General features: G+C 36.0%; 1 protein-coding gene across 6 annotated transcripts in view; it reads right to left on the bottom strand.

Moving 5' to 3' along the window:
• The window catches only part of LOC141745114 (heparan sulfate glucosamine 3-O-sulfotransferase 1-like), a 93,675-nt gene that overhangs the window by 39,120 nt on the left and 40,399 nt on the right, over positions 1 to 14,156 (bottom strand). The gene's annotated exons all lie outside the window — the stretch shown is intronic.

Genomic DNA, 14,156 nt, shown 5'->3' with positions numbered 1-14,156 from the left:
TAATCTAAATAATAGCACTGAAGAGTGGTGCATCCATTTGGTTTCCAGTGAGCTAAGGATCATACAAAAAGAGTTCTTAGACACAGAAAACAAAGCACAGATATAGGAAAAATTTTGGAATCTGAGCCATTTAGAGTAGAAAACTAATAGTGCGGCAAAGCAAAAGTGAAGTGTCTGTGCTGGATCACTGTGGAAAAAATAAGTGAGAGAGGGTGGATTCTTTGCACGTATACAGGTGTTGTGAAGTGTAGTTACTTAAGTGTTGGGAAAATCTTGGGAAAATCAAATCTTCAGATAATATTCTGCAGTTCCTCCAAAGCTCCATATAAGAGATACCTAGGTGCTTTCTGGGCACCTAAAACCTTTTGCAGGGCAGCAAGTCTGGTTGGAGCTGGATACCTTATTTTTCTTAATCCACAGAGCATATGATCATTTTAAGGAAGTGGTCAATGTTAAATCTCTTAAACGTTTGAAAAAAACTTTAGGCTTGCAGGTACGTACACATACACGTGTAAGTAAAAGAAAACATCACTGCAACTGTGTTGCTAACATTTGAAATCCCTTGGGTAACTCTTATATATACTATTTGAAACAGATAGCAGTGATAAAATATTCAGATCAATGCAACACCTGCACTGGAACCACTATACTTGGATTGCCTGCTTGTATGTCTGAAAATCCTACAGGATAAATCCTCATTGAGAGGATTCTTGGACTTCATCCCATTTCTGAGCAACTATAACATTTTTAAGGATAGACCTATATCCTCAACTTGTTTTGTTTTCAATGTAGGATGTGGAAACAAGCTATTTCATACAGTGAAGCAGCAGTCATTTTAAAAACAGTAACTGTTTTTGGAATCTATTTGAATTATGGCTCATATTTTAAAGTAGTCTCAGAAATACTACAACTTTAGCTCCTTCTTCAGTTCAGCTGTCAGTTAGTCTCTTTCTTTTTCTGAATATATTGGTCACAGTACTTTGCCTCTTAGAAACGACCTTAGAAAACACAGCCAATTCCCATTTGTCATGGCTCTGAGAAGCACTCAGTATTTCTATTTAGAAATTGTTTACTTTGAGGCTTACTTTACACTTAAACATTTAGACTTAAACATTTAACGTAAGAACATTTTTGGTAATAACAGTCTAGCCAATGTAGCAGATCCATTAAATCTATTTTCTAAATCTTATTAAAACCTCCTCCAGTGTCTTGGATATCTAGGGAATGACTCTTGTTAGCCTGAATGAGCTCTAAAATCACAGATAGATAGAAAATATTAACCCTGAAATTGCCATTTAAAAAAATAAACTATGACCTTTAGTGAGTAAATCTGTGGAGAGAATTCCCTGTTATGTCCAAGGAAGACCTAAAGGGCAACTGCTTCTTCAAAAAGAGCACAACTTCAACCAGGTAAAGTGTGTGAGCATACACTTATTAAATATTGGAAAAATCCAAGTACAAATTGGCTTTGTAATCAGACTGGAGAAAATACTGTTCTCCTTTACAAACCTGAAAAGAAGTTTCATTTTAAAGGTCACGAGTTTTTCACTAAGAACTTCACAGGGAAGTTCTATTTAAAGTTCTCAAGAGCCGGGAATGCAAGCATTTCTATGCCAATTACAGGACAGAAGAACAGATATGTTTATACGAAACCCATCTGTAGTTACGTTTTTCAGAATGACTACTCTTTTGCATGGCAAGTTTGGGAAATGGTAAACGTGCTATTTAGTGCTGTTGAAGAATCAAAATGTATTCTGCTGTAATGGCAGCTAACGTTGGTTTTGAAAAGCTCTCATACAACACCGACCGTGCAATTTGACACATCATACCCCAGATGACTCCTAAAATATCGGCCTTCAAATGTTAAGTGTGTTTGTAGGCAGTGACTCTGCTTTAATAATTTCAAGCCAAATCTGGGGTGATTCACAAGGTTCCTGAACAGTCCATTCTGAGTAAGGATACAGCTACACACGAGATGGTATTGAAAACACTTCCTCTCTTCTCTGAAGTAGGAATATCTCAAGCAGTACAGCTGCGATGCCAGTAGGCAGGGATTTGCCGCCCGCCCCCGGCAAGGGAGCAGGAAGCAGTCAATCTTTCTTTTAACCTACTCTGAAACCCCTGTGTTAATTTACATTCTATTCATCTTCATTTCTAAATTAAAATTCTTTCAGGAAGGCTGAGGAATTTTTTTCAATTTACCTTTTTTGTGCTGATACATACAGCACATTATACATTATAATGTGTATGCACCTGTATACATTAGACTACAAGCACTTTGAAAGTAAGGCAAGACCAGCCTGAATGTCTGCCAAGCAAGAAATGCCTTGCAAATACCAAGGTGGAGATATATGGTTCACTACATTATTTAAATTCTGGAACTATCCCATCTTGAAACAGTTTCATAAACTGATTGTTGACAGGTATTTTAATTAACTTTATTTAACCGGAAAGAAAATTATTTTTAGAGTTTGTGAGAAGTATTCTTGAGACTAACTAGGTTAATAGCTTAAGCAAAAAATAGAAGGGGAAGAGAAGAAAGAAGGAATTTCTCTGAAATACACTAAAACCTGTGTAAAAAAAGTTGTCTATAAAACACACTTAGAAAGGAGTAATGGAAGAGACTCTGCATTTTCTATGGATGAAAGTATTAGTAGCATTTCTGAAAACAATTATGTCAGTTTAACCAGTTTGCAATTAATTAGTTGTTTTATATAACAGCAATTTCTTACTCGAGTCACTGCTAGAACGAAACCTTACCCAGGAAATACTAGCAGAAATAATTGAATTTGGAACGTGCTGTAAAACTGGTGCCTAAATAGATCAACATTGCCTTTGGGAGCAATTCCATCAGAACTACGTTGCAGCTTCAGCCTAAGATATTTGATTGATTTTGATGAAGCTCTAAGATGTTAGATCCCGTGGTTAGGTTATAATTGCTACATAAATGTAAAGGTTTTAAAGATGATTTATCAAATATAATTGGAATGTTATTTGAGTAATTTTTGTGTTGCTTTTCTGTCTTTATGCAATTAACTGCACATTTTTAGAAGATATGAACTGCTTTTTATAATGAAAACAATATATTTTACATTGCTGCACTGCACATTCTTTGAATCTCAGAGTATTCCTAAGAAATTAACCCCATGATACACGATCAGAATTACAGTGCCTTATTATGTGGGTTTTTTTCCTATTATTTGGTAGTGTTGGTGTTGCTTAGTAACATAAGGAACATCAACAGATATGATACTTATTAAGCAGAAGTTAAGTTCAGAAATAAATTCATGCTGCAGAGAGGACTAATTAAGTAACTAATACCTTGCACTTTTGTTTGGTATACTTTTTTAAAACCTTAGACTAGACTGAAGAAGCTAATATGCTGGCTGAAAAATCATTTTAATATTGAAGAAATGTTCTAAAGACCCTTAACTGCTGCACTCTATTGTAAAAAAAAAAACTTCTAAGCGGCTTATGATTTATCTTGCTTCAGGGTAAAGTACGACATCTAGGGTAAACCTAACTATACTATTATTATCAATTTATAATATTTTTAATTTCTAATAATACTTTCCACTGCCTGTAATGCTTTTCAGTGGAGAATTTCACAGCACTTTGTGGTAATGACCTGTCTGCACCCTTTCAAGGCACCATTCCCACCTTACGGGAAATTGCAACTGACCAACCTATAGATCCAGTTCAGGAGTGCAAATGTTTTGGAAAGTCAGGGTTAATGCGATCTGCTCGAGGTCATATAACAGGTTTACAGTCCAACCAAGAATAAAAACCCCAGGGGTTCGAATTCTCCTTCCAATTCCAACTTTGCCACTTCATGGCAGCCACTCATATATCTTATGGTAACTTATAGTTTGGTTACATGCTGAGCTGAAAAGCGAAGAGATTCCCCAATGCTTCAGTGTAAGGTTCGAGTATCTTATGGAATACAGCAGTTTCTTCCCACTTGCTCCACACTTCCCTCCCTCTCCCCCGCAATTAAAACAAAGTATGAACTCAGGTTTTATGCAGAAATACTCCTGTCCACTACTGAAAACTACAACAAAGGGAGGTGGTCAGAACAAGTATAACAAAGCACTAATTTTTGCCTTGGTTTTTAAAATTATATTTGGATTTAAAAGGTGTAGTGCTTTTCCTGTTTATTCATATTAGATATCAACTCATCCCAACACAGAGATCAGCCACTGAGAAAAGTGCAACTCAAAGATTTTAAGGCTTACTGGAACACAAATTTGTAACAGCTCAATTGTATCTCTGTAATTAAGAACATCTCTAATGCTGACAATATAAATAAAAGCTATAGCAACCTAACTGTACGCCTAACCAAAGGTCATATAAGGTGAAATGCTTCAGGAATTTTTTAAAAGAAAATCATACTGTGATGGCAGCGTAAAATATCCATACCTATACTGGCTTTATGTAATAAATAATACTAAATAACAACAACAACAATACAATTCTAAAAGTTTTCAAATATCTGAAATTTGGCTGCTTTTTTTCCTTTGGTAAAAGTAGAGCTAATTACATAGCATAATAAATGCAAATCTGCTCTCAGTATGGCTTATACGTTTTTTAAAAACAGGCAAATGAATATTCCAGTGCAATATGGTACACATTGCTTAATACAATCCAACATCAATTTATTCAAATCCAATAAAGCAACGACTAATTCTATTGATTCTAAGCATTAAATGTTGGAAGTAATACAACCATCACAAGTCCTGTTTATAATACCTTAATTCTGCTTTATAGAATAGTTTGTGAAATAATGTACATTTAAAAATACTTGGCACATGTCCAGTGGTTGACAAAAAAGTATCTTCTTCTACCCACACAGGTTAGCTACGCTTAGACCAACTTCAGGAGAGAATGAGAGCACATTTCCAAGTGTAAAAAATATTTAAAATTTTGAAAAAGTTTCCTACATTGAAACAATCGTGAGCAGACCTTAATTTTATCACAAGCAGTGCAATTACTTTTGGTTTATGTCAGAATAAGACCAGTTAGAAATAGGTGCAGTTGAATATGTTTAGAGCTGTGTCCTAAAAGTTTCATTGAGATCTGATTCAGAAGAATCCTAAATTAACTATTCCATGAAACTAAAGACCATGTGTGAAAGGACAGTTATCCCCGCACACGATAACCTTTTATCTTCAGATAGGGCACGAAACTATTCTGCTACACGTTTACTCTATACTCTGTTGCCAGATTAAGTGTAAAAACTAAATAACACTCCCATGATGTCATTACTAGGCTTTATCAAAATCTGTTAAGAGAGACTTGTCAGTTTTCATGAATATACACAGATTTGACATGAAGAATACTTCCCACCTGTAATTGCGGAAAATGTCTAATGCAAACTGGAGACAGCAAGAAAGGTTGAGTGTGAGTAAAATATGACACTGGAGTTTTGTAACAGAGCTTCAAGTTGGGCTCCACTGGCCTCTGGTTATACAAGGAGAAGAGGACAAAGAAAGTACAAAAAGGACCACAGATTCCAGAATCAAACAAACATCGCGGCAATTCATATTGCTGATAAAGAACACTAACATTCTTGTATGCACTTAAGAATATTGTTCACTTTAATTTTACTCTAACTATGGACATATTTTTAATAGTGAGATGTACTAAGAATTCTTAAATGAGGCACTACCTAAAATAACATGATCCCACAGACTGTCCAAAAATGCTGTTTTGCTGTCATAACAACTCTCCTGGAAATAAAAGAGTCAAAAGGTATCTCTTTAAGCTTCAATATAAAAACATATCTTATCACAAAGAAAGACAAAGACGTTAACATTTTAAAGTCCTAATATCAGCAGTGAATTTATTTGGATGAAGCTGTTCTAATGAGATTGCCGTTTTATAACAGCCAACAGTTATTACCTTACAGGAATAAAAAAAAGGAATAAAAAAGAAAACAGGTATTTGGTGAGTAAAGATAGGACCTGCGAAGTAATGGTAATTGGCTGCAGGCTTCCCTTCTACCAAGTACACAGACTATAATGGATAAAAAGGAAAGCTAAGAAAGGTTAGAATAAACTATAAACACATTAAATCATTGGCAGGTGATATTAGCAGATAGGAGTTTTGAAAAAAGTTTGCTTCCCTAAGGCTGGCATTATATTTTTTAATTCCCTTTTCTGATAACTCAAGATAGAAAATTGCCTGATAATATGACTGCAAATATATAGCAGTATCTTATATATGGTAATATATACAGTATAAATACACTAATATCTTTCTGAGCTAAATAAACCTTCTACAGCTGTAGCCTACACGTTTATATTTCATGGTATCTCTGAAAAATATCATACTCAAACCATCTACATAAAAGTTACTGAATTTCAATTTCATAAAGGCCCCTAATATGTTTAGTCCATAAAGCCAGGTACATTCTAAGCATACCTCTAAATAGACATAACAAAAATTCTGTTGCTGTTAAGATGTAAAACACAGATAGTGGTCAAATTAATAGAGATGACAAGGCCAATTTTATGTATCTAATACCTACATATTGCACTGGCATATTTCAAATGGAATCACATTATTGTTTTGTTGAATTAAACTTACACCTCTAATTGTTAATTATGCATAAGGACTAATATAAATTGAAGTAACTGAGATGCCATGCCAGGTCTTCAGCCAAATAAGCAGGAACTGTGTAATTATAAAGGTGCAAGATGTAGCAATGTGTGGCCAATAACTAGCTTTTGTGTTTATTTCTACAGATCTTACTAAGGTTAAACTTCAATCTCTGGTATAATTAATTGAATATTATTCATTTGCCCACATTCATTGTCACCAAAAAAAAAACACCTTAATGCTCACTGATGCTTAGGAATTAAAATTAGAATTTGCTGCAGAGTATTTATGAGAGACCTGTCTTTCAAAGGAAAAGATTTCTCAGAGGGTCAGAGGTGGCAACAGAGGCATTTGATAGGGATGAGGACAGGTTAGCTCTCTGTTGTACAAAATTCCTACAGAACATCCATGTCAAATAGGTGACCCTAGAACCTGTTATGCTCTCTTGTAAAGAGCACAGCTTCCTGGCATGAAAAAAAGCCAAAAAACCAAACCAATTTGAAAACATAACCCCCTGCTATTCTGAACTGGTGGGGATTCCAAAGCATTACAACTTCAAGGACTCCAAAAATGGAAGACTTTGTCTCACAGGAGAGTTTTTCTGGGCAGAACTTGTCAATATTATGCCTCATGTTTTCAGCACTGCCCCAATGCAGGGTGACAGCACTCCAGGCAGAGCTCACCAGACATCGGCAGCTGCAGGGGGAGGTACCCAGGACAGCCAGAAGTGACATGTGAGGAGCTGGCCACGGAGAGAAGCCACGAAGCAGAAGTCTTGCAGGCAAGGAGGCTCCTTTGTCCCCACCTTGAATGCTCTCCTACTGTTAAGCACTGCAGCCAAGGCTGCTGAGCCAAGCTCAGTATCTTACCCTCTGTTTATAATATCTTTTCAGAGAACGTTTCCAAGGCTCTGGCATCAGCCTCTGGGAAGTAGTTATATGATGCTGACTGGTAAGAACTGCTGTATTGGGTCCTGGATAATTGCTGTATATCTCCATTATAGAAGGCATGAAATAAACTGATCCTTCCCTTGGTAATAAGTCCTACTATCCATCAATCAGCAGATTGGAGAACTTCTAATGTGAAATTCAGACATTAAAAGAAGGAGCCAACTTCTTGGCTCAGGAATATACTGAAAAGCAGAGGCATAAAGTGAGCTGAGATTTCACTCACAATAAAACAAAGCAGCTGAAAGGCCCATCACAGTTAAAATGACCTGGCCTTGTAAAGGATGACTGAACAAAGTTTAAGTAGTACTTCATTACTGCATGCAACCAAAGGACATATTTATTTTTCTGACTACAGCTACTTCTTAAGTACTTGATATCTTTAATAGTTTTTAGTTAACTCAGGATTGTGAAAAATACTGCAGAGGGAAATAAAAAAAAAGCTCAGGAGCAAATTTTTTTCTTTTTTTTTTTAAGAGTGACTATAAAACAGAGGATGTGGGAGAATTATAAAGACACCGAAAACAAAAGTCATCTAGACAACTGATTTAAGACTGAAAATTTAATTTTGAAATTTTGGGTACTGGCATAGGCCCTGATAAGAGACAGGATCAGAGACAAAAGGTCTGAGTGAATATGAATGTTTGCTGAAATAATAGCATTTGCAAGACCAAGAAATATACCCAGTCCACACTGAGTTTAGGTATGCTGAGATACTTGGGGCATCAATAATCCAAAATTCTACAAAAAAAGCCTCACAGTCTATATTTCCTCAAAGTAAATAAACATGCAGAGCTTCAAGTCAGAGACCACAGAAAGCAACTTCCTATCAATTCCTAAAACTGATTAATACAGAAGGTAGTAAAAAGGCAAAACTCTGTCTTACACTGGTAACCAAATCCTTGCTAACAGAGAAGGTAAATACAATACTGTAATACAGAACAGGCAAACACATTAGCAAAGAAACAAAGGTATAATACTCTTCTTGAATAAAAACTCAATGTTTTCAACACATATCCATTATCGAGTTACATGTACATGCAACCCAGCAGGAAGCTGCAGAGGCACAGGAATGAAAGCAATCGAGGACTCATTTGAAAATTACCAATAACCAGAGCACAACACAGAAAACAGGCCAGTGTGCCAAACTCATGCCTCTTTGGCACTGCTCCTCAGGCTAAAACAGAGAGTCAAAGATTACAGTCTGAAAACACAAAATAAGTAGGAGACAGTTTATTTTCTGGATATCATAGAAAAAGTAGAAATCAGATCCTTTGCCCCTTACCAGACCTGTTCCCACTGTTGAAGTAATACGCTAAAATACACTAAAAAAAACCACTCACCATGTGGAAAGTCTGAGAGCAGATAGCTGATACCAAGCACTTATGCTTATCTCCAGCATTTCTTTGAGATTTAGTAGGGATCCTATCTGACTGTCTTTTGCACTTCTTAATTAGGAAAGACAGAACTTAGAAAAGCGTCTCTGCATTCCCCATCTTTCAAACTTTGATGTATGGCCTGAACCTGTAGGCATATCAGTAGTCTAACCAAAGTCAAAGTATTACATACAAACATACGTCAAAAACTCTTAAAACTTAATTGGAAAACAAAGCAACTCCTATGCAAAAACAATCTCTGCATCTACAAGCTTAAGGTCTCCCCACAAAAATACCTTCTGTGGTTGTACTCTAAACCTGAAGAGACAGGGGAAAAATACCTGCAGTACCACTGCATCAAATAGCTTGGCTAATTCAAGCAGAACGTGTTCCCTGCCATACGGCATCACCTTCCCCCATAGCTGAGTGCTACTCTGCACCCAAATAAGCCTTCTGCACTATTCACTTAATGCTGCTTCACTCCAAATCAGTTACAACTTCTCAGAAAGGCTCTTTGATGGCTGAGAGTGCCTACAGCAATTCTTTGGAGCCTTTAAGCTCTGTCTGTCAATTTTCACATAGCTCTTTAAGGTAAAATCATATTTAGGAGTCATCACATACATTCGGGATCTGGACTTTAAGACTTCAAATTTGTGAGACGTGTGACAAATGGTAAGGGTTTGTCACATTAGAAACTCTGACTAGGAGAAGCCGTAACAGATGTGGTCACAAATTGAATCAGAGCATGGTAAGATTCCCTCCCAGATTCAAACGGGAGTTTGCTGGCTATTATGATAAAATTTATAATTAGTACTTTTTTATTTGAAATTGTTGAATCAATTTGGAAAACATCTTTTGCACCCAGATATCTTATAAGGACCTTTTAATATTTTCCTCCTTAAGTCTGAACGATATTATCAGTATTCCGGTAGTTGGCAAAGAGCTAGAAACTCCTCTAACAGAGGAGAAAGAGGCAGAGGTAGGGAGGGACTCTGATATATTTTCATAGTTAACTGCATATTAATTAGAGCAATAAGGTGTTAGAATGTTCAAAGTCATTCTCTTACCAGTGGGTAGCTGGTACAGCATACGTACTTTGATTGTAAAACCCCTGATTTCAGCTACTCAAAAAGATACACTATGATGGCTTACTGGTCTTATATTGCCACAACTGGACATTCCCCAAGGATCAATACTTTAGCGTGGCATAAAGACAAAAGGTACTTCCATCACTTGCTTTTTCCTTCTCCCCCTCAGTCTCCTTCCCTCACAAATAAAGTCAAGAACAACATTCCAGAGAGACAAAAAACCAAAGCACAAATGTTGTTATTTCAGTTCCAGACTGGCAACAGAACAGGAGGAGATCGATTTTGTGATCTATCAATGCCATTGTCTAGCCACAATTAATTTATTTTTTCTTACTATATAGCTTACAACCCACACATTCCATACTGTTCTAATCCATTTAGTTTGTCCTCAGGAAATTTAAAAAAGAAAAGTTGAGGATCAGTCCTCTTTTCTCTTTCACCTGTTCTCCATTACCACTAAAGCAATCTTATGTAAAGCTAGGATGTAGGTGTTTGTATGTGATGGTTTTAAACGTAAAATACATATCTTGTGCATCCTGATCCTTGTTTCTGTTGCCTTATATGCACACTCAGCAGCCCCTATACATGGCGTAATTTAAAAAAAAATAAAAATTATCTCACTGTACTTTTTATTTCTGAGTACATTATTTTTTCCATTTTCAATGCATTCTGAGTTTTTCCAGAGCGTTAACAGAAGTATTTTCAGCAAGTTTTATGGGCATCCTTCATCAGTAGCTTAGCAGTTACTTTAAAACTTTTGAAGAACAAATGTCAACACCTGAATACCAGTTAATTTGCAAGTCCAGTGGGACTCACACTAAAAACAGAAAGTGAAGCACCAAATCAACACTTTCAAATGAGACTGCCTAAATGCACATAAAATGCACATAAAATCAGAAAGACGATCTGCTGCCATTACTCTCAGTACTTTACTCCATTAATAAAATGGAGTAGGATAGTGCTGAATATAAGACTAGAGAATCTTAATTCCCTGTGTAAATGGTGGTGTAATCTTTAAAGATGTTGAGCATCTGAAGCTTTTCTATCTCTAGGGTGGCTGAGAACTCCAGTGAAGGTTGCCTGTTCTCAAACATTGATACAACCAGTTTCCAACTCAGCAAGATGGAAGAAACATACACAAGTATGTGTAATGATTCTCTGGCAAACACCTGCAGACTACCTATTTGCAGCTGATGACGTGTGTCCAAACCTTGTGCTGTTTCCGAAGAACTTTGAGTTTAAAAAAAAAAAACCTCACAAACACACACTAATTCAGAAAGATTAACATGAAATTTTGTTAGGGAAAGAGGATCTCTGCAAAAATGCCAGAATTACTTATCACAACCTATCCATCTTCCTACTCTCAGCTTTTAGTTTCTCACTGTTTGGTCATTGATACATAAAGTAGTTTGCAAAGCATAGTCAGTACTATTTCCTCCCAGTGGAGTTTGTGAAAAATGTATACTTCTATTTAAAGCAACATCACGTTTAATTTTGTGGCAATAAAGGACTTTTTCTGATTATGAATGTTCAGTCCTCTTACCTTTCATATGTGCCCACAGGGGAAAATAAATCTGGATTTTAAATTAATTTGTAACTGTAAAATATGGAATAGTTATTTCTGTTCACAGCATGCTAAAAAAGGCAATGCAAGTAAGCAGCATAACCTACCGGTTATTGATGCCAGCTCTGTTTTAAAGCAATGATAATAGCTTTTCCTCTCAAGGGAGGACAGTATTTCTTCTAGAAACTATAAGTTGCATATATTATTTTACATTTTTAATGCTGAATCTTAGATTTGTAGTTTGACATTTCTTAGCTAAAATATTTTCACACTCATGTCCCACTTATTCTTTATGGCACCTATCAATTTAAATACATTTCAAGCAAAAAGAACATTAATATTAAGAGCAGGTTAAACTTCTTCCAGAACCTTTCTGTCTAGGGGGGATAGTCTGACACGAATGTACTTGGAAAGCTGTCACACCTGCTGATGCCTTAAAGGGAATTATAGTCAAAAGAAAAAGTTGCTTACTCTGAGTTTATAGATAACAAACAGTTCAGAGCAAATTTTTGAGATCAGAATCAAGATGTCACAATCAAACAACATGGAAGTGCCATTATGTGAGAAATAAGTGGTTCAATTACTGAACGTGAAGGAGTCTCAATTCCTAGACTATGGAGCTTATGAAAATTATATAAGAAATTAGAGTAGCACATCAAAAACATTCATAAAATGAAGCTATTTCCCCTGACATTCTAAAAAAGAGACTGATATAACTGTCAGCCATAGTCTGAGAATGTTTCAGAAACCAAGTTTCAGTCAAATTTAGAAGTAGCAGGAGAAATAAATCATGAAGTCCAACCTATTTCATAAAACATTATGGATCTGCTGTGTTCTTAAGTATGCAAGAGAAATTGAATGTGAAATTATAACATGTAGCCAACTTCTACTAAAAGCACCACAAAGCTGGTAATGAAAGAGGAACGGAGTGGAGAAAGAAATGGAAGTTACAAAAAAGCGAAAAAACTAAGCATCTGTAGGCAAAACCATGGTAATAATAATTCTAATGACCAGAGTTAGGTACTGTATTTGTGTAAATACACAAACACATACAGCACACAGAGAAAGAAAGAAGAGGCAGTAGCAGAAAATAATGTAGTCAGATTCAAGAATTTAAATTACCTGGGTTCACGAGCAATGCAGCTGATGCTGATAAATGTAGATTATAAAAGTATATTGCAAACAGATAAATGTGTATACGCCAGAAACATGAACATGGATAGAAGAACTTAGATTTGTTACAACATATCAAACCTTAGGAAAATTTAGATTCTGCTATAGTGCAGGTATGTAGGAAAGCAAAAGTGGTAAGAATGGTATCGTGGTTGTGACTGGAGTGGAGGCTGAATGAATCTGAGATCAATGTCCACATTTTCCTGTGGGGGCTGGAGCAAACATATCTTGGACAGTGATGCCATAACAAAGCGAGACGGAGTTTGAATTTACAGTTGATTAGATGCTCTTCAAGTAGAGCAACCACCTCACACTCTAAGATTATGCACATGGGGAGTCAGAGCTCAGCAGTTAATGTGTTTTAAAATTTACACCTTAGCTTTCTTACAGCAATTTCCCCTTGAAGACAAGCCTTGAGGGTGAAATTTTTCAGAAGCATTTACATTGGTCTAATGTTAGTCGCACAGAAGTCAGTCACAGAGTAGTTTACTTAGTAGCAAAGTTATGAAAGTTTTGAAATATTCCCCTCTCTTCCTCACCTTGTGTTCTTAAGACTTGTGTTTCTCACCTTGCAGTGATATGACAAAGGCAAATCCAAATATCTTGAATGTTCAGGTGATAGAAAGGTGGAGGCAACCATAAAATGGATTCCTTAAGAATGTAATGGTGAGCTGCACTGCTACAGCTGAACAATAACAGAAATGTTAAATCCATGCACATTTATAAATATATCCAGGTGTTCTGGGGGTATTTTGAATTACAGAGCTGACAAACTATTAAACAGTATCAGCCCCTTGTGTTGAAAGATAACAATTTTAAATCTATGAACAATACTAAAAAAAAGCCACGGTCATTGATGTAAATTGGAAGAAATTACATTGAAAAACTTAAGAAAGTGGAAGGGAACTATGATATGCTAAAATTAAATAAACTTATTTAGATTACACCCTCCCCAGCCCCCCCATAATCCAACACTTATCCTTTTTTGCTGAGCAAAATTTTTACATGGCTTTTAGATTCCCTTGACCATGCAAGCTAAATAGCACGGGGAAAAGAACAGGTTGAAATACCTTACTTGACCTTTTGACAAAGTATTTCACTATTAGTTTCTGGGTAAAAAGCAAAGATTCAATGTGAATTAAAATATAGCTCAGAAACCAAGATGTAGGAATGCGCATGAAATCTTCAGCCTCCAGTTAATTCAGAACTTTGCACCATGCATCCCTTCAGAAAAAGATACAGTCTGAGAGTTTCAAAGGAGTCTAAGGGAGATTCATTTATTAATTGGTTTGAAATTTGAATTTCAAATTACAGATGGACACCTAGATCCCTCAGACTTCCTGGAAAGCCCTACCCTTTGGATTCTTTGTGAAACACTCAAAGCTCTCAATGAAAACTTCAGCTTGAT

Source organism: Larus michahellis, chromosome 6 (genome assembly GCF_964199755.1).
Source record: "Larus michahellis chromosome 6, bLarMic1.1, whole genome shotgun sequence".
Classification (NCBI taxonomy): domain Eukaryota; kingdom Metazoa; phylum Chordata; class Aves; order Charadriiformes; family Laridae; genus Larus; species Larus michahellis.
The sequence above is the reverse complement of the archived record's forward strand: the minus strand, read 5'-3'. Positions and strand labels throughout refer to the sequence as shown.